The 21791-nt window shown below is 37.5% G+C and overlaps 1 protein-coding gene across 4 annotated transcripts in view; it reads right to left on the reverse strand.

The window, feature by feature from the left end:
* Window positions 1–21791, reverse strand: part of Macrod2 (mono-ADP ribosylhydrolase 2) — a 1801573-nt gene that overhangs the window by 519766 nt on the left and 1260016 nt on the right. The window lies entirely within an intron of this gene.

Genomic DNA, 21791 nt, shown 5'->3' on the forward strand with positions numbered 1-21791 from the left:
GTCAATCATGGCAGTAGAATAGTTTCCTTGTTAAAATAAAGGTTAGTTCAGCAAGTATGTAACAAGGAAAGCCTTAATAAGTGGTATTTGGATGTGAAGTCTCTGGTCTACGAAGAAGGAATTAAAGAGGACTAGTCTTACAGGGTCTAGAGTTTTTTTTAAAAGATATAATACTGACTTATATCTTTACATATATTTAAATATGATTAATAGCTTTCAATAAGTCTCATCTGTTTTTCTCCTAAGCAGTACTCTGCTTAAACTTTACTACACATGTTAGCGTCAAAATCAAGTAAATGTGGCTCAGAAATAATATGTGATTGGCCCACTGTCAGTAGCTCATGACTCTTATCAATGAACTTCCATAAGGCAAGACATGTAACAAATAACACTACTACCAAAAATTGTACATATTCAAGACAGATAACTCCTGTTCTCTTTAGGGACACTTGAAATGATGTTTGGCACTAAGATCATCATATGAACTAAACTGATCTTGGAGTACAGGTTTGATTTTACAATAACGGCAAGATGACAGACAAGCCTCATTGGCAGTATAAGCACACACATTCTGAATTTTTAAAGCATAGTCAGAATATCTTTTTAGCTTATATAAACTGAAGCTATCCAAGAGAACCATTAGACACTCTATCAACAGAGATAGGAATATGTGAAAGAGTAATTTTATAAATTTATATACCTATGGTGGAGAAAGAAGAGGAGATGTGAATGATCATTTTATTGAAAGCATTCTCTTGAAGCCTTCCATTGGTATTTCATCACCAATTCCATTACATTCCTATCACACTCTGATCTCTCTGGTGTTAGATATACCTGTTTGGGGATTTTTTTGTATTTAAGTATCTTTCCCCTTGAATTTTCTTTGTAGTTCATTTCCTAGTATTGTAAAGTATACGACTCAAGGGTTCTTAACGTATTTATTGAGTTATGTAATGACTACTAATTCCAGAATATTTTAGTCATCCCATAAAAAATTATATACATATTAACAGTCCCTGTTCATCTCCTGTCCTACTAACTTCTGTCAACCATTGATCCTTTCTGTCTTGATCCTTTCTGACTTAGAAATTCTCCTCCTGGACATTCCATCACAGTCCCTTTCCATGCCTTATTTGTCTGACCAATTATCCCTTGCTTCTTTGTATTCTAGGAGCATCTATCAAATACACTTTATTTCCAACTTCCTAAATTCTGCCTTCTTTTAACTCTATTCATCGTATTTTATCAAGTTTCAGCATCATTCAACTAGCATGTCTAAGTTATCTTCTACTCAGCGAGGCTTCTGTCGATATTGACATAAAAAGAGAAAGACATTTCTGAAATAAAGAGGTCTAAGACTCAAGAGGTCTAGTACATGTACTAGTAATTCACACTGATGCTTCAGACCTCAGATCGCAGTAGGCCTTCAGAAAAAAATGTGTGGAAAGAGAAGCAAGAGCTCTGTCCCCATTTCTAAGAAGGAACACTTTTTCTGAGTAGTGTTCTACAAACTTTGCTTGAGAGTGCATTGGGAAGGAGATAAGAATAAGTCATGGCTAAGTGCCATTTATTTTAATTTATAAAGTAGAAAGAATCACTCTGATATGATAAAGGTGCACAAGTTCATGATCCTTCATAAATTCACCTTCCACATTTAAGATTGTAGACTTATGCCGGGCACTGGTGGCTCATACCTGTAATCCTAGCTACTCAGGAGACTGAGATCTGAGGATCACAGTTCAAAGCCAGCCCAGGCAGGAAAGTCCATGAAACTCTTATCTCCAATAAGCCACTCGAAAATCAGAAATGACACTGTGGCTCAAGCGGTAGTGCACTCGCCTTGAGCTGAAGAGCTGAGGGATAGCGTCCAAACCCAGAGTTCAAGCCCCACGACCAACAAAACAAAACAAAACAAAAAAAAGATTGTGGACTTATTATAAATTTAATCCTGTCCATTAACACTTTAAATATAAACTCCCTAAAATAAGTCCTTAAAAACTTGTCAATCATTTGTGGAGGGGAAGGGGAAAAACAAATCGTTTAAATAGGGATACAGGTGGACCCATTGCAATAATGAGATGTACAAGTCGTTATGTCAAAAAAGAACTTTACAACTTTGGTGCGGGGGGGGGGGGGACGGTGGAGGATGGGATGGGAAGGGGAAACAAAGGAGGAGGCTACAATGCTTGATAAGAAATGTACTCATTATCTTGCCCATGTAATTGTAACCCCTCTGTACAGTATTTTCACAATAAAAAATAAAAAAAAATAAAATAAAAGATAACTTCCTAAAAAAACTTGTCAATCAAAATACTCTAATACGTGAGACAAATTATTATTGAACTAAAATTAATGGATAAATAGAAACTATCACTGAGTTCCTATCTTCTAAAATCCCAAACTGAAGAAAATAATTAATTAAAAATACAACTTAAGTCAGCAAGACTGGTGCAGTAGGTAAGCAGATAGACACAGGTGAGGGGAACTAAGCAAGAAGGGGTCACTCTGCAGAAAACGATAGAACATTGTAGAGAAAAGAGCTGCAAAGTAAGGAACCCAGGAAACATTATTCTCAGAAGTGAACAGTGAGGATCAAGTAGCTGATGGGAAAGGTAGGAGAGGTGAAGGGAGAAGACAGAATGAGTAGATAGTGGCTGGAAAGAAGGAGAAGGAAGCCAGGATGGATGCTTGACATGAAGGAGTTAACCACAGGAAGCTTTTTTCTTTCTTTTTTTCTTTTTTTAATTTATTGTGAAAATATCTTACAGAGGGGTTACAATTACTTGAGCAAGGTAATGAATACATTTCTTATCAAGCATTGTTGCCTCCTCCTTTGTTTCCCCTTCCCATCCCTTCCATTTCCCCCAACCCCTCCACTCCCTGCCCCGCTTTCTATTCATCCCTTCCCTAAAGTCAAAACCTACCTTTTGTAGTCACACTTTCCTTGATACACACCAGAGTGAAAAATGTTACCTACATTCATCATCAAAACAAACCTCCCTGGGTTGTTGTTTCTAGATGGATCCTAGCTGTGGCTTTCCCTTTTTCCTGGTCACTGAGTACTAACACATTTTATCCCTCTCCTTCCTTTTCTCATTAATCTCATTCAAGGTCTTATGGTCCCTCACCTGACAAATGCTGACTCTTACTGCCCTCCTTTGGTCTTACCAGCCTTCTCCAATGTACCCAGCACACCACTTCTAAGTGATTCCTCCTAAAGCATAATTATCAGCACAAAACATTATTTGTTGACCCTTTGGCTACTGCAGAATAAAGGTGGACTTCTCCATTTAACAGTCTCCATTTCAGCGAGATGCCTGTGGCTTATGTCTGTAATCCTAGCTACTCAGAAGGCTGAGATGACAGTTCAAAGCCAGCTGGGGCAGGAAGGTCCATGAGACTCTTATCTCCAATTAACCACCAGGAAACCGAAAGTAGTGCTGTGGCTCAAGTAGTAGAGCACTAGCTTGGAGCTGAAGAGCTGAGGGACAGTGCTCAGGCCCAGAATTCAAGCCCCATGACTGACCAAAAAAAAAAATTATTCCAATGATTTTTCAGGGGGAGGGTTGCCAGTTGGGTTTTTCTGTTTATTCTCTTTCCATGAAATTCTTCTCTAACTTTTAAGTATATTGAACAGTTATTAAATATAAAATTATATGGCTATTGAAGCCTAATAACTACTATAATCATATTCAATTGCAAAAGCCATCTGCATTAACATTCACCTTTAGAGGAATTAATTCCTGCACAGAGAAATTACTCAAGTTTCTTACAGTGTCATGGCAAGTATATAGTCAGTTCTCATTTATCTGTTGGCCTCCTGTTGACTCTCATTCATCAAAGCCTCTGGCACTGAGTTATGGTTTTCACTGTGAACCCAGGTTTGCCATATCCTTGGGTAGTTTCAACATCCAATTATGACCAGAACAACACTCAGGTGCCATTTACTTGACCTGCTCATCTTCAAAACTGACCTTCTCCATTCAGGCTCAGCCATCTGTCTTTAGGTCACACACGGGACCTTGATATAACATTTCCAATACAAGGTTACTAAGCTAAGCTCTTTCAAAACAATTTTTCTGTTTAGTTTGCTCAGCTACTTTGCAAGGTATGCCCCTTTTACAAGCACAGGAAGCTTACTCTAGCCTCAGACCACAGCTCATATTAACTGTCAACATTTCTTCCCTGAACTGTCTCTTTCCTGTTTTTCCAGGCTGGCTCACCTCATGCCTTACTGCCTTTCTTTTTTTTTCCACTCTAGCCTCACTGGCTTTATTCTGTTCTGTGAATGTGCTACATTGTATTTTCACTTTCTGCCGTAGGCCTTATTTTTGCCATTTACTATTTTGAGATGACATTTCTTTTCTCTTTTCCTAGTTTATATCACTTTTTGTTTGTGCTTCACTAACTAATCACTTCTCCAGGAAGAAATTCTCTGACATTGATGACTCTCTGTTTGATGCTTTCAGAATGCCACCTACATTTTCCTCATCATACATTATTCTGTATTTGTGTATATAAATATGTGATAAATAATCTTAGCAATGAACAGATGAGACAGAGGTCTTTGCTTATCACCAGATACCTAAAATATTACTGGGATATAGAAGATGATTAATAAATATATGTTAGACCAGGCATGGTGGCTCATATCTATAATTTTAGCTAGTAGGCAGGAAAAAAAATAGGAAGATGGTAGTCCAAAGTCAGTGTAAGCAAGAAGCATGAGACCCTATCTGAAAAATAACCTGAAGGAAAAGGGGGTTGCTGAAATTGTATAGTGTTTACCTAACAAGCATAAGGCCTTGAGTTCAAACCCCAGTGCTATGAAAAAAGAAAAGATAATGAATGAGTGAATTGATTATACGCTTGTGACTTTTGGTATTGATAGCAGAAGAGGCTCATCAAAGGGAACACAGCAACCTGAGATTACAGGGAGGATGAGGGGGATGGTGAGAAGTTGCCCAAATGGATCGTCATGGCCACAACAACCATTTTCATCCCTGAGAGAAAAAAAATATTGACAGGATGTATAGAAGAAAACATAGTTCCAGTTGGGGAAGTATTATGCAATTAATGAGAAGGTAAAGGAAATATTGAGACAAAGAGCCCTGAAAATATGCTTGCTTCCAGTGGATGTGCATGTCAAGAAAAAACATGATGTTTAGATGTAACAGAAACAGGATCATTCTTTGTGCACTTAACTGCAAGACCCTAAGGGTTACAAATGAGTCCTATGAATAGACAAGAACAGATTTGAGCCTAGGAAATGGGTTGCCAATGTCAGCATGGCCTGCCTCAGGAGGTCACCATGTATTCTGGTCACCAGGGGACTTTTGTTCACAAAAGCAGAATGACTACCCAGAGGGAAGGTTTCATATAGGCTTTAGATGAATTGCTGAATTAGATGACAAAGAAAATCTCTCCCGTGTATGAGAGTCAGAAAGGCTGAAAAAGCCATTAATAATTTAGGGCCAGGCATGCAAAGAATTATCCAGATGTGCATAGTACTTGTATTTCCAATGGCATCAAAAGCCTACTTTTCTAACTCATTAAGATGGATTATTAAAATTATCCTTTATGATTTGACTTATACAACATATAAATGATTTTTTAGTTTGGTTTTATACTAAAAGCACTTGTAAAACTTTGGACAAATAGTTACAGACACACACAAAGTACACATACAAGCCACCCATTTTAAATCTTTTTAATACTATAGCAAGTTGCCTTTTCTGTGGTGAATATCCACCCATGAAGATTATGGCCACACTGATTTCTACCTTAAGTTAGTTTCATCGTTGTTTATGCTTTGTGTCCACGGAATTATAAAACAGGTGTTCTCTATGTCTATATTTATTGAACATTGTGTCTGCCTGATTTATGCACAATTACTTATAACAGTAGTGCTCATTCTTTTTATTGTCATGCTACATTTCATTATGTGAGAATAGCACAATATCTAATATGGATGGAAAGCTGGACTGCTTCCAAGTTAGGCCTATTATTAATAAAGCTACCACAAACATGCTCATACTTGCTTTGGTGGTTATGTGTACTTATTTTTATTGAGAATATATACACAGTAAGTGAAGCTGGTAGCCTACCTCCTAGATTGAAAAAATTTTTCAAATGGTTTTACAAGAAAAGTGTAACAACTTGTATGTCCACCAGAATTATATGAAAGTTCAAAATAATTTATATATCAGGGCTAAGAAGGTGAATCAGTGGTAGAGTGCTTGCATGCATGAGGCCCTGCATTCAATTCCTCAGCACTAAACAGAAGAAGCTACAAGTGGCGCTATGGCTCAAGTGGTAAAGCACGAGCCTTGAGCTGAAGAGCTGAGGGACAGCGCCCAAGCCCAGTGGTCAGGGCCCCCAACTGACAAAAAAGCACATATCTATTTATATATAGCATATCTTTTATAGATATTCTGTTAATATTCTATTAATATATATTTGATATTCTATTTTTTCTATGTAGATATTTAGTATGTCAAGATATTCTAATTCTATTTTCTTGACCTATTTAAAGTGATTAAAGATAGCTTGAGGCTATTCAATAAAATATTATTCGAAGCTCGGACAGGTTTTATGAATTGCCTATCTTTTCACTAAAAAGTCATATTCTTAACCCAAGAAAGGGCAAATTCTGTCACTAGAACATGAAAACACTTGAAATAAAATAGTGAAACAGCAACTTGGGTTTATATGGGTTTCAACAATAATACATTAAGTCAATAGATGGACATTTTCCTTTTGATGATTAAATTGGTATTTCATTAAATTTTACTATATGGACATAGAGCAATAAAATCTTGTTGAAGAAGAGTCTACCACATCTATCAACTATTTGTTGGAATTGTTGAAAACCCAAAACCTTTTAACATAGCTGCACTGAATCTGTATTTAACTTTTCAATAGACTTTAGACTTTTAACTTTTTTGCTATGATTGCTAATTCCCCAATACCTTAAGCCTTTGCCATTGGTCCCTATGTGGAAATTAAACCTGTCTCCTTAATACAAAATTCACACATGTTCCTCTAATAAAGAGTGACTTATTCTACCAGCCTCATTGTCTCATTTTGGAGTAAGGAACAACAGGGTACCTTTCAGTTTCAAATTTTGAAATGAAAGTCTGCTTGAAGTTACAGATTAACATATTGTAAAGAGACATATGGCAATGACTTAAGTACATTATTCTTTACTATTAAAAAACAAATAAAAATAAACTGAACATTATACTGAGTGTAATTAGGCCATGCTTGAGACTCTTAACTCCATATATCATTAACAGTCTGCATAGGGCGTCTGTCCTTGTGGACATGATGCCAGGACTCCTCCTGCTTTAGCAATGGAGGATTTGATTAGTTGTAAAGCCATTTACAGAAATTTCCAGGCCAAGCTCACCAGTCTGAAAGCTATTAATCATGCAAAGAATAATTTTATTCTCAGATGAGCAATGCCTCTGGAGTAGCTTTTGCCTCCAAGGGTTTTAGTTTATAACCCCACCCCAACTAGCAGGGCACTTGGCCCAAAGTTATAATAAAATACTAATAATTTTATTCATATACGACATATATGAAGTTGTGTTTCACAACTTCAGTAACAATGAGAGACTCTGCCTACCCTGAATTGTATAAGTGGGCAAATCAGAATGTTCATGTCAGTTCTGAATGGTTTATTATTGACTACATATGCAAAATTACCCTCCATTTAATATTTTAGATTTAATAACAATAAAAGTCCATCTTAGCGCAAAAGTTTTACAATAGGGACCAAAGAGACATGATGTGAATCTATTTTGACTTCAGGTAAAAAGATATAAAGTGAAAAATCAGTAATTTTTTTTCATTTTTTTTAGTAACCAACAATGAACCACACAGACACACACATGTGTGTGCATGCTCACCTATGCATACACACATGCACATGCAACACACATTCTCACACACACACACACACACACACACACACACACACACACACACACACACACACACACACTTTTCCTGGCTGGGGAGGAAGGACTGAGCAGCATGGACAAAGGTTGTGGTAGGCATGGGCATGTATAGGGCAATGAATTAATTTAAAAAAAATTTCAGATTGGCTTTTGTCCATCCCTCCCTGCCAGGCCTTCTCCCAGCCCACAGAAGCAATTCTGATAGCACGATGAAATCAAATTACTTGAGAGAAATGAGCTAAGGTAGCCTCACTGTTAAGCGATTGCTAGAGCAGCCACTCTGACAATTCTGGCTAAGGCTGAGTTTCACAAAAGATAAAACAGGTAAAGTAATAAGAGTGACACTGGCCCTTTTACTGCAGTGAGCACAGCAGCTGAATGCTAAAGAGGGTGTCACTAGCTTCCTTCAGAAACAAAAAAGGCCACCACAGTAGGCAAGAATGAGATGCCCACAGCCGACAGCTGTGGAGTTATAGCTCTTGTTTATATAGATCTGAGTCTATATATATAATATGGCATCTAAATAGGTTGAATAGTTATGGCAGGTACTGGCTATACTCCACATATATCCTCTTTGCACCTTGCATTCCCTTTCATATTGTCTTGAATTACTATTGTCAGTGTCATTTACCTAAAGGCTCCTTCTGCTGGCCAGAGTTCATTCTATCCAATAGTAGGCAGGCCCAAAGTGTAAGGAAATTGGAGACCTATACACACATTCTTCATCTTTCAGGTGGAATAATCTAGAAGTCTGTGATTTCTGTTTCCCCCAGGTTGTTCAGTAGGATTACACTGTCATTGTTGACATTGGCAAATTCCTTGATCTGTCACTCTATTTCCTTTCTTTGTCACTCTTCCCGGCTTCCTTTTCTGAAAGCATCTCCCAAGTTAAACGCATTCACCCAAGCTACTTCCTCTAAATTTGTTTCTAGAGGAAGCCAACTTATGAGAGCAGTATTCAAACAATATTCAGAAACCAGAAACAAGCGAGTCTTATTTTGATAGTGCCCTTTCTCCAATCTTTTCTACCTATGAGCTCTGATACATTTGCTGTGCAGAATATTTTATACGTTAGCTAATGAAGGCAGGAAAATAGTTGGAGATTCACTGGATTCAACATGGAAAGATGATGATATTTTGCTTTGGAAAGTATAGAGGTGGTATAAGGTAGGCCATTAACATGTGACTCAGGCCCAATAGGCAGCAATCTTGAAATAATAGTAATCTGCTGATGCTGTTTTCTGTTGATGTCCTTTAACCAGCAATTAATATGTATAAGCTAGTCTGCTTAGAGTCTATATGTATCATTTCATTTGATCCTCACACCAATCCAATGGGAAAAGGGGAAAAGAAGAAAGAAGACAGGTGGGCCTGGGAATGGACAGCGACTTTGTTACATTGAATAGTAATTAACTTGGATTTATATTAAATATTAGCCTATGGGGAACAAAGTACAGTCTTCCTGTATCATGAAAGCTTCCATAGATTCAGTTTTGCTTACTAATATTGCCTAGATTAACTCCTGATTGATGGTACTCTCACTTCAGTACAACGGCTAGAACCTTCCAGATTGAGAATTCAGTTTGAAGGGAAAAAAATATCAAATCGGAAGCTCCAATTTGCTTTTTTTTTTAAAAAAATGGTAAGCCTTCTACAAAGGCCAGACCCAATGAATAAAAAGAAACTGCTGTGCTACTCCTTGGTAGCAGCACACATTCTACCTATCAGTACCTTCCCTGCAGCATGTGGGTGGGGTCTGAACAGCTTGTGCTCCTATTCTGAAAAAATGCTGAAAGCTGGAAGTTCCAATGTACAAATTCTCTTGCATATTTAGGTATCAACTCTGGGCATGATTAAAGCCAGTAATTTAGAGCACGCTGCCTCTCGGTAGAACTTCTATGACATTACCTTAAATTTTTCCGCATGGTCCTGTCTTACCCCTTGATATATTTTTTTCAACTTAGTAATGATTTCTCCAGCAATAACTCTAAAATTAGTTGTAATATAGAAAAAGAGAAAGTACTGCTATATGTCTTATGATCTTAATCTCTTCAGAGCCATTCTTTCATTTCACTTGACTTTATGTGTGCCAAAAGCAAATGATACACCATAAATTCCCAAATCCTGAGCCTCAGAGTTGAGTAACTTTTGCAATCATCTATTTTAAAAATTGTGAAATATAAAGTTTTCCTTTGCATTGCTTTTCCTCTGCTCTGCAAAGCAGGTATGAACAAACTGTATTTTTTATGGGCCACAAGGTTACTATCTAGGCGAAGCTTCATCAGCTCCACAAACTTATGAGCTCCAGTCTCTATTTCTATGGGTATTTTAAAAATCATCTTTTGCCTAAGGAATTATAATAATGACCAGAGAAATGGCTCGTGAAACAAATTCTATTCTATGCAAGCTGTTCCTTCTACCCATGGATAAGTCTCCTGAGAAAGGAGATGAAAGATGTCATAGACTCTCCCAGAATATGGTTTCTTAAAAAACCTTTTACAAAAGTACATGTTTCCAATTTTCCTACTAGAGTAACCAAAGCAGTTCCTAGAGGACATCACATCTGAGTAGGAAAGACTTATATTGGGGTCTACCAGGAGATGAAAATGTAGCTTACACTTTTTGAATGGTGTCATTTAATGATACATGGTGGTGGGACCCCACAGTTTGTCTAAATACAAAATTCACTCTGTCACATCCCTGCTAAGAGCTCCATGATGGCTTCTTCCACACAGTATAGGTATGTTATGTTTAGGTTTCAAGATCAAATATGGTATCATTACTTCCCTCCAGAACATGTAAGAAGGTTATGTATGAGGGTATATGCTTATAATTACAGCTATTCAGAAGGTGGACATATGAGTTTGGTAGCAGACTGGGGGCCAGTTCTGATAAACTGAGATTCCATCTTAAAAGCATAGCTACATACGCACTTGTGTGTGTGTGTGTGTGTGTGTGTGTGTGTGTGTGTGTGTGTGTGTGTGTGTGTGTGTGTGTGTGTGCGCGCGCGCGCATGCGCACACACACAGAGGAGAGAGAATAGGAGAGAAAGAAGGAGTGACAGATTAAAAAAGAGAGAAGAGACAGACAGAGAGAAAGGGAAGGAGAGAGGGAGAAGGAAAAGGAGAGAAAGAAAGAGACAGGTACAGAGAGAGAGAGACAGAAACAGAGATATAGAGACAGAATATTGGGAAGAAAGTTTATATTTTGTATTCTTTCCAGAATACATTCCTGATGATTTAAAAAAATGTAGCTTTTTATAAAAGGAGCAGGTAGCAGATGAAATGATTTAACAAAAACAATACCATTTATAACTACACTTCAGGAGAAATTATATACACATATTATGATCTCTATCAACTTACTAATTAGGCCTAATTGTTACATTCTAGGTTTTGTAGTATTCTAATAATATGAACATATTTCTTCACAACTATCTGAAATGGATTTTGAATGACCTGAGCAATCAAATGGGAATCATGCAGTAACTGCACACACCATCTTTTTTCTATTCTACCTAATGTATCCTCTTGGCTGGATGTGCATTTCGAAGTTTTACCCAAAGCATAAGATAGTGCTCCTGAAAATGTCTAGAGAGATGTAATTAGAAGTGATACATGTACAACTTCCCTAAAACAGACAGAACCTGGCTCATACCTCCTAACCACTGAGAGGCACTTGGGATATAGTAGGCTTGAGGAATGATAGAAGAATGAAGAAACCAAATAAACCGCAGAATCTTAAAGGAGGAAAACTGCTTTTTAAAATGCAAATTTCCCACAATGCTCATCACTGCTCATCTTAATAATGGATGACAGTATTTCACAAACCAAGAGCCCTAGACTGAGTTTGTGGTAGAATAATGAAATCCTAGAAGGGCATATTTCTCATCAAAAATCAATTTATTCTCTGGCTTGAGCCGTAGGAAGCAGACACGAGAGATAGCATGAAGTTGTAATGTGCCATGAAAACCTGTTGGGGCAAGAAAAGAAATTTAGGATGTGCTTTTTAGTGGAATAAATATCCATTTCAACATAAACGTGAAAGATTTACTTTGATGGATATCTTTGGGAAGTCAGAACTTTTGTGCAAACTAAAGGCAATCACTAGGGGGAAATAAAGTAGATGTATGTACATTATTTCCCTTTTGAGTAGTTGACATTTCGCTTCTGGGGGAAAAAAACAAAGTAAAAACAATTATTTTTCATTTGTAGGTGTTAAAAAAGAGTCAGGTGGGTCAGAGCATGATCTTTCCCATTTTCCTAGGCATCCCAGTCCCTAAGAATAGAAAGATAAAAAGGATATAATATGTGGGGGGAGGAAGAGGCAATACAACGTTGTAGTGGACTTGGGAGTTTATACTGTCCTTACAGAAAAACAATTGAATAAGGTTCAAAAAAAAAAAACAACTGTTCTTCTTAGTGAAGTGAGGTCAATAGGGCAAACTGCTGTCCCCAACATTGAAGAGAAAGAACGATATATTATAGAGAAGCCAAAACTAGAAACCTGTGCAAGTAGTAGTCCTGGGATAAGAAAACACTCAACAATGATGAATTCCTGAAGGCTCAGTGTGGGTTAGTATAAAAGATAAAGACTACAGGAGGATCCTATTTTGCAAGTTGCAAAATTTTTGTGAATTTGCTTCCAGGTGCTAGACCAGGTTTTCACAGTGGGAATTTATTTTTTTAAATTCTCTCAATTCTCGGGCCAGAGGCATAGGAGCTGTTTTGAAATATGAGACAGCATACTGCCATAAAGAGAAACTACTTTACCAGAACCTAAGCTATTAAGTCTCTCTCTCTCTCTCTCTCTCTCTCTCTCTCTCTCTCTCTCTCTCTCTCTCTCTCTCTCTCTCTCTCTCTCTCTCTCTCTCTCTCTCTCTCTCTCTCTCTCTCCCTCCCTTAAATCAGATGTTAGCCAAACTTCTAGAAGGAAAATATACAACTGTAGACCATTCTTGCCTTCCACATAAGGGAAAAATATACCCACTCTAGCCTGCTCTATCCTGATGTCCTGCCTAAACCTGAAGAAAGACTTAAAAAGCACTTCGGTTATTTTCAGTTTAGAGGGTCAGGCTTACTAAATCATAAGAGTCTATACACATATCCCTGCCCCTGATCATCTCACCACCATTATAGGGCAGATTTATTATAATCACTTTGTTGGAATTTTTATTGAGTACCTCATGTTTAGCTAGTAAGAAAATGTTACAAGGCATCCTAAAAGGGAAAAGGATATTTGAAGACACCAAGCATTAAAATCAAATGCAAACATACCAAGGATGGTGGAATTATCAGACCGGGAATTTAAAAACATACAAGAAGCCTTGGAAAATGCAGAAAAACCAGAAAATTAAATACAAGGTATACTGATTCTATAAGAAGTAAAGCTATCTTCATAAATCCCAAGCTTATTTATATTGAAAGTACAAAAATTATACCCCCAAAGGCCTACAAATAGTAAGCAATTTTATCAAGATTGCAGGACACAATTTTAATGTTTCAAAAGCCAAATAATTATCTATATACCAACAGAAGCAAGAAAAATTTCAAATTACAAAAAAAGTTTATAGTAACGCCCTGAAAAATGAAATAGATCAATTAGTTTAGATTCTGTTATGGAAGAGATCATGATCTAACTGCATTTTTTGCCTGATTTATTTCACTTACTAAAACACTCTCCAGTTTATTTCATGTTGGCAGCAAATGGCAATATTTTATTATATTTTTAACGAATGAATACTATTGAGTTTAATTGTTAGCATTCATTCTTTTACTTGCAGTTGAAGATTTGTAGTTGTTATATATGCTAGTTATCAACCCCTTATCAAAGATATGGTTTGCAAATGCTTTCTCCTATTATCTAGGTTGTTCTTCATTTTTTATTGCTTTCTTTTTGTATGTACATTTTTTTATTTTATGTAATCAATCCTATTTGTCTGTTTTTATTCCGTTTTCCCTGCTTTTGGGAACACACTTATCTAAAAATCTTTTGCTAAATTCCCTTGGCTTCTTCTCGAATGGATTTCTTTCTGCTCACTATATTATTCCCAGCCAATCCTTTTAGTATCTGTGCAGCTTGTTTACTTGCAAATTAAGTGGCACTCATTTGTATACTACTTAGGAAATATTAGTTTTCTGTAAAGCTACTGTATGAGCTATTTAAGAGGCCAACAATGGGCTCATCTTGGCTAGCTTTAAAAACATACTATAATATTTATTCATCATGTGACTTGTAGCTAATGTTGTACTTATGCAGTACTATTCCTAGTACTCATAGTTTAGGTCCTCTATATTGTGCATGAGTGTGTGTGCGCGCATGTGCACACATCCAACTTATATGCATATACCAGAGAAAGGCAGCTACACTCCAGTGCAAGAAAAAAAAATACATGTGTATGCCACACATACCATGTGCACTAGGATATATATTAAACAAGACATTTATTTTATCTTAGCTCTTATTATCAGGAAGATGGCAGCCTCTGCATCATATTTAAGAAGCACATCATCATTCAGTAATTTCCAGAATGTAGATATGGAAGCAAACTACTGGCAAACAGACATAGACTATCTCTGCAGATACAAACTGATGCACACACTGGAACCCACACAGGAATGCATTCTGCCACGGCACACTTTCTACATTTGTTTCTCTCACGAATAAAGTTTTGAAGAGTCTGCTAGCAAAATGACACTGATAACTATTGATTCTGACTACTTATGCATCCTGAAATTAAATATTAAATGCAGAACTTCTTTCATATTTAATGAATTCCATGGTTAGAGAAAGCAGAGCATAACTGTCTGAGTCTAGGTAGAAAAGAGAATTTCCTTAGGTGGCTGAAACAAAGAGATTTAATGAAGAAAACACCATCAGAGGCATATATTCAAGTCATTAGTAGACTATGAGCACAGGAAAGCAGTTAACACCTACATGAAAGGGGGAAATGGTGTTAACAAAACCCAGGAAGAGACAACAGAATCTATAAAGTTGAGGCTTATCCAGTAAACTATACAAAGTCTCTGCTAAAATATGACCTCAAACAATGGGATGTGGAGTCAGGATGGTGGGAGAGGGGAGTAAGAGGAGACAGAGGGCACTCAGAGGTACAGAAGGAATATCATAACTTCTTCCTCCTACCTTTGCATCCTGCTGACCAAACAGATCATCTTATACCCTATGAGCCACAGAGGTACCAGAAAAATAATTCCAGTGGGTAGGTAAGACAGTGAAGAGAGGACAAATGGACGAGAAATTAATCAATGAACTGGAAGATTGTGGAATCTTCAAAGCTAACCTTCATGAAAGGTCATTTTCTAGGCTTCCCCTCTAGATTTATCTTCAAAGACAGGAAAATGCACAGAAGTGAAACAGAACCCTAGGTCTCCAGGTCCTGTGAGGAACACATCCAGAACAAGAGAAAGGTGACAATAGTTATGAGCCACAGGCCCAGGTATGAGCAGGCAAAAGTTGGTATATTCCAGTCCATTACAATATTTGCAGAGATTGAATTGGGGGCACAGAATCTCAAGCAAGTGGCAAGCTGATCATTAATAGTGGTAGAGCAAAGTTTCTGTAGTTAGACCTCACTTGTTTTACAACTTGTTATTCAATGTCAACAAATACACACAGGATAGAAATCTTAAGACTAGAAACAATCAGAAGTTCACAGTGTCAAGTTACATAATTAGCAAAATTCTGAATCTCTTGGGGATTAGTCACACTCTGGTTTACTCTAAAATCCACTTTAGACTCTGCTGGTTTTCTATAATAACAATTACTTTTAATGCTACCTTGTATGTATTGTTCGTCATTTTCAAATACTTTACTAAGTAAAACTTGAAGCATCTCTGTGTTTGGGTATATATGCACACACACACACACACACACACACACACACACACACACACACACACACACACACACACACACACACACACACACACACACACACACACACACACACACACACACACACACACACACACAGAGGAGATTTTTCACTATCCTGGAAGTAATTTACAGCCAATGGGTATTAGTGAATTTACTCATATATTATATTCCAGGTCTTCAAACATTTGTCTGGCATATTCAAATCAGGAGATACATCTGGTCCAGGATTATTCTGCCTTCATCATAAGTATGTTCCAAAGGCAAATATACCTGGAAGAGTTAGCAGGGAGAATACACATCACATCTTCAAAAAGCAGTGTTGTACCTGCTAAAGTTCACTGTTAATGATAATGATAATGAGGAGGAGGATGTAGAGGTGGGAAAGGGTAAGCGGATCACAAAAATAGAATGTGGAATATGCAAAATTACCAGAAAAGCTGGGTCCAGTTAAGACACCTTAGAAAATGAAGAATACGCTAGAGCTGATCACACTGCCCCATCTAAACCCTTTTCAGGTAAAACCCACCGTTGAGGTGTCAAAGGATTTGTGAGCATTAACTTTATTTTCCTTTTAGGACAGGTAGCCCAGCACTTTTTCAAAGGAAGTCTTCAGTCCCTTACCAATAGGCTCAATTTTCTGCCTGACACATGAAATGACTGTTTGACACAAATACCACCTGCAATACTCATCTCATAGGTATTGATTTATCTGCTAACCTTGATGAGAGAATCTTAGATTACAGATTGGTCACAGAGCCCCAGAGGGCCATTGTGCCAAGTGACAACTTGCATTTGTGATTGACAGCCACCTTGCACCCAAACAGTCTGGGATCTACAACATTTCTTAAATCTGTTTTCAAGAAACACCATGTCCGCCTTCCCTACACCGCCTTCATTTAGGAATTAAAGAAAACATCATTGTAAAAAGTCAACCTCCTTATTTACTGGGACTTCCATGGACTGTCAGGCTCAGGCACCTAAACATTCAGGAAATAATTTTCCAAATGCAGGCCACTGAGATGGGCCTCTGGAGAATTAGTCTCTAGAATTCAAAGGGGAAAACACAGACACACTGTGTGTGTATGTATATATTTATATATATGTATATAAGTACACATATATATGTATATATACATTTATGCATCTATATATTAATCTACATGAATATGTATGTGTATATATGAATATACACATAGACACATACATATATAATATATACATATACCTATATATATGTATATATTTTTATATGTGAATATATACCTCTTTGTGAGGCCCTAACACAGTCTACAAAATTCTTCTGTAAAAGAACCCATACCACCTACATCTATAACCTATTTATTATTCTACTCCTTTCTCCTATGTCTCTCCTTCCCTCTCTCCCATTTTCCTCTCTCCCTTTCTCTTTTCCCCTCCCATACCTGGGTTTGAACTTCTTGCCTTGTTTTTGCTAGGCTGGGTGATACAGACACACCTCCAGGACTGTTTATTGTTCATTTGCTTCCCACCTGGGTGTATGTCTTAGCTGTAATCTGTCTACTGTGTAGAATCCCATCAAAAGTGGGATAACAGGCATGTACCACTGAGTCCTGCTTCCTTTGCATACAGATGGCTCTTGGGGACTTTCTGCCTGAGCTGGCAGACCATGATACTCCTAATCTCAGCTTCTCATGTAGTTTAGGATGACAAAGCATAGCACGTGCCACTGTACACAGCAATGCAATAAGCAGAGGTCTTTCCCAACTTCTCTTCCTAGGCTGAACCACTATCCCCCTTTCTCTTCCTCCCAAGTAGCTAGGATTGTGAGGGTGAGCCACCAACTTCTAGGTATCAACCATTACAGACTATTTTTCAAACTTCTTTTTTTTAACTCTACAGCAAATTAAGATTCATACATGCTCCTCAATTTATATAAAAATAAGAGGTATACAAACAAAGAATCTTAGAAACCATATATTATAAAAATTGAGATGGAGTGAATATAATCCAAAATTAATTCTAGATGCTGCCATAATGGAGAACTTAAGCTAGACTTCAAAAATAAGTATATCGTTGATAATATGAAGATTAATTTTGTGCTTCTAGCTACCTATTCTTAAATCATAAATATTAAAAGTCCACTTCTAACCAGCCAAAAGAAGTTTCTCCATCTTGAAATCAAACGTTTATCAAAACTCTTGCAAGTTCTCAAGCAGCCTATGACCCAGATTTTTTTCTAACACCTGGAGACATACAATTTTATCTGCAGGGCTCCAAAGCTGGAGAAATATTTTACAGAGAGATCTTGCTGATTTTCCTTTTCTGCGACTGCAGTAGGAAGCAGCAATCCAATTGAATGAATATGTATTTGGGATGAAACATGGGCAAATTCATCTCTGCCAGCTGAGGGAGATATCAAAATAAGGGTATGTTTCAGTATCTATAGCCTGACTAGGCAAGCAAAACAGAAATGCTGTTTTCGAACATACTAATCGTCATTCTATTTTGTCTTCAAGGCATACCCACATTACCAATACTTTGGACATCACAGAGGCAAATGCTATGTGGGAAAAGAAAATGAGATACAGTAATTCAGTGGATTCAGACTTTATAAAGGCTTCAACTCCTTTATTTCACTTTCATTTTCTTTTGGTTTATGGAACAGAGTGACATAGAAGAAAATTATGAGTCTAAAATGAATCCCAAAGCTCTTAGAGAGGTATAAATACAAGTTTGAAGGGAACAAAAAGGCATTAGATCATATCTCAATGTATTCTAAAGGGATAAAAAATTTAGTAGGACATCTTTTAATTGCTAGAATTTTGGATTCAATGAAGTTTAACATTCTAAAGTATCAAACCAATACAAAATCTAGATATATTCTCTTTTATTACAAGGCTATAAAAGAAGTTTTGGCCTCAAACATTTTGCTTGAGTCTCAAGACGACATTACTGAAACTTATAGATGAGGATAGTTGATTCTCCTCATTGTTCTTCTATGGTTCCTCTTCTTTCCTCTATAGGTTTTAGTTTGTACAGAGCCAGAAAAGCTAGTAGAAAATTGGATTGATTAGGAATAGTGAGCTGGAACAGATTCCAAGCCAACAAGAATTAGTCTTCAAATGATTGGTGCTATATTCTTAACGGGATTGCTAGCATTTCTCTAGCAGCAGAGACAACTCAAATGCACTCATCACCAAAGGCTCCAGCACTACCCAGACAAGGACTCATCCCTCTTCTCTTTACCAGTCATAGCACGTACTGGGACATGGAGGGCACAGGGCTTCCCCTTGGCACATGGGTGGCAAGTAGCCAGGACCTCTCCTGCCAGCATGATGTACGATGTAGGGTGCAGCTAATGCAAAGAGCAAGGATTGCTGAGGAAACATATTTATGGCAGCAAGTGCTGAGAAGTGCAGTTTTTTTTTCTTCACCATGGGCTGCATTAAATTTTCTTCCATCCAAATGCCATTCTCCAGAACTGCTTTGCAGTTCTTTAGGAAAAGAATTGGTCCCAACTCTACTTTCTTTTCTAAAAAGAAACTTGTTACCTTGTTCATGCCAGCAGAAGTCTCACCTGCATGGTGATCAAAAGTCCTGACTGATCCATCCATCTCCTGTTGAAAGCAACAGAGAGATAGCTGGGAGAAAGTGGGATTACCATAGAAACTAGGGGAAAGCTATGCTGCCTTCTGAGACAACCATGACTCTCACGGGGCCTGAAGGCCAATATGCCTACCCATCTGGTGAGACCACCTGCAACGTTGCGCGGAGACAAGGTGTCAGTGGGACTGAAATCTAGCCAGACTCAGCTGCCAACATCTGTGGTCACACTCATAGGCAAAATCTTTCCTACCTTTATCTTCCGAAACTTTCTCTTAACTAAATGCCTACATACCACTCATCTGTAGGTCTGCATCTGTTCATATCTTTCTGTAATTTGTAGGTATTGCTGTGCAAGCGAACAGTTATTTTGTCCATTCACTGTCTCTCTCCCTCTCCCTCTGTCTCTCTCCTCAGAAAAATCAACCAGCTACTGATGCTGGTGGGAGAATATTAAGTAGGCTGACCAAGACAAAGTACTAAAGCTGAGAATTACTGAATTAGAAGTTGGGAGATCTCCACTGTAGATCAGGGTAAGGGATATTTTCGATTCCCTCTTTCTTTTCTATTGTGTCTTGGTTGGGACATCAAGGGTAAGATGGAAAGTAGATGGAACAAAACAAAGCCTCACTTCTTATGGATTTTTGTATCAAGCAGTTGTGTTTTTTTTTTTTTTTGTCAGTTGTGGAGCTTGAACTCTGTGCCTGGATGTTGTCCCTCAGCTCTTCAACTCAAGGCAAACAGTCTACCACTTGAGCCACAGCACCACTTTGGTTTTTTGATGGTTTATTGGAGATAAGAGTCTCACAGACTTTCCTTCCCAGGCTGGCTTTGAACCATGATTCTCAGATCTCAGCCTCCTGAGTAGCTAGGATTATCAGCATGAACCACTACCGTATGGCTTTGTGGATGTATTTATATTCATTATAATATAGAATATATACTCATTCCATATTGGTATTTAAAATTTTTCAGCATCTTTTAAAAAATTATAGCTTGAGCCAGATGCTGTTAGCTCATGCCCGCAATCCTAGCTACTCAGGTGGCTAAGATCTGAGAATCTCAGTTCAAAGCCAACCCTGGCAGGGAAGTCTGTGAGACTCTTATCTCCAATAAACTACCAGAAAATCGATGTGATGCTGTGGCTCAAGTGGTGGAGTGTTTGCCTTGAGATGAAGAGCTGAGGGACAGCACCTAGGTCCAGAGTTCCAGCCCCACAACCGACAAAAAAAAAAAAATCCGCAAAAGGCAACCATAAACTCAGAGGTTGGTAGTTAAAAGGATTATGATACAATGATAATACGTTGAGTCCTTACAATGTGTTAATTGTATTAAGACCTTTTAAATTTCCCTATTTCACTTGCATTCTTCATTGTCACTATTTCACATAAAATAGAACTGCTAATTCCATTTTATAGAGAAGCAAATTGAGGTTGCTATAAATGTCATAAATTTGATGAAACCATGAATCTAATAGGTGCTTGCACTGGATTCAGATATGGGGAAAATGAGCTCTAAAAGTACATTCTGGCACATGAACTGCATTTCTATTGTTTAAAAACAAAACTAAAGCTCTTATGATAATTTTGCTTCCCTTAATTGATAGAAAACTAACCTTTAACTTTTGGGAAGCATGACATTTAAAAACATGCAAATGGGATCAATAAACCCAAGTGGGTATCACTTCTGAGCAAGAGCAAACTGATAGTTTAAGAAAGGAAATAAGTCAGGGAACTGTCTAATATAAGTGATGTGGATGTGTTCCTCTCAGCAGAGTTTGAAAGCTGAGGGAATTGGAAAATTCACTGTAGCAAAAACAATAGCTATTATTTTTGAAAATTCATGCAAGGGCAGAATTCTCTAAAGGAAATAGTAAATGCAATGTTCATCTCAGAAAAGGGACCCAAGGACAGCTGTGGTCACTAGAGTTAAAATGCAATCTTCAAATGTTGGATTCTGTTGTCTTCAGGCAAAAGCCATGCCCTGATGTTAAATGAGTTAGACTTCCACCTAGCCTAATTTTTAGTATTTGTCAGGCTATAGGCATCTTTAAAAGCTGATTAAGAAAACTGATAGAAGATGTTTCCTCTGACTCCAGTCCTTTCCTTGAGCAACTATGTCCAGAATATGTACTCTGTAATACAGTCCATATTTTGCAGTAGCTCTTATTACCTGAAGATATTTTTCCATTTGGTAAATCTCTCAAATGGTGATTCTGGTGCATATGCACTGTTAAGGTCTTGTAACATATGGTTATTCATTTTTCCAATAAATGGAGTCACACCTTATTTTTCCAGCTACTTAAAAGAACTCGATAAAAGAGATGGTAGGTGATAAAGCTGGTTCAGT

The sequence above is a fragment of the Dipodomys merriami genome, unplaced genomic scaffold (genome assembly GCF_024711535.1).
Source record: "Dipodomys merriami isolate MVZ:Mamm:240054 unplaced genomic scaffold, mDipMer1.0.p SCAF_7, whole genome shotgun sequence".
NCBI lineage: Eukaryota > Metazoa > Chordata > Mammalia > Rodentia > Heteromyidae > Dipodomys > Dipodomys merriami.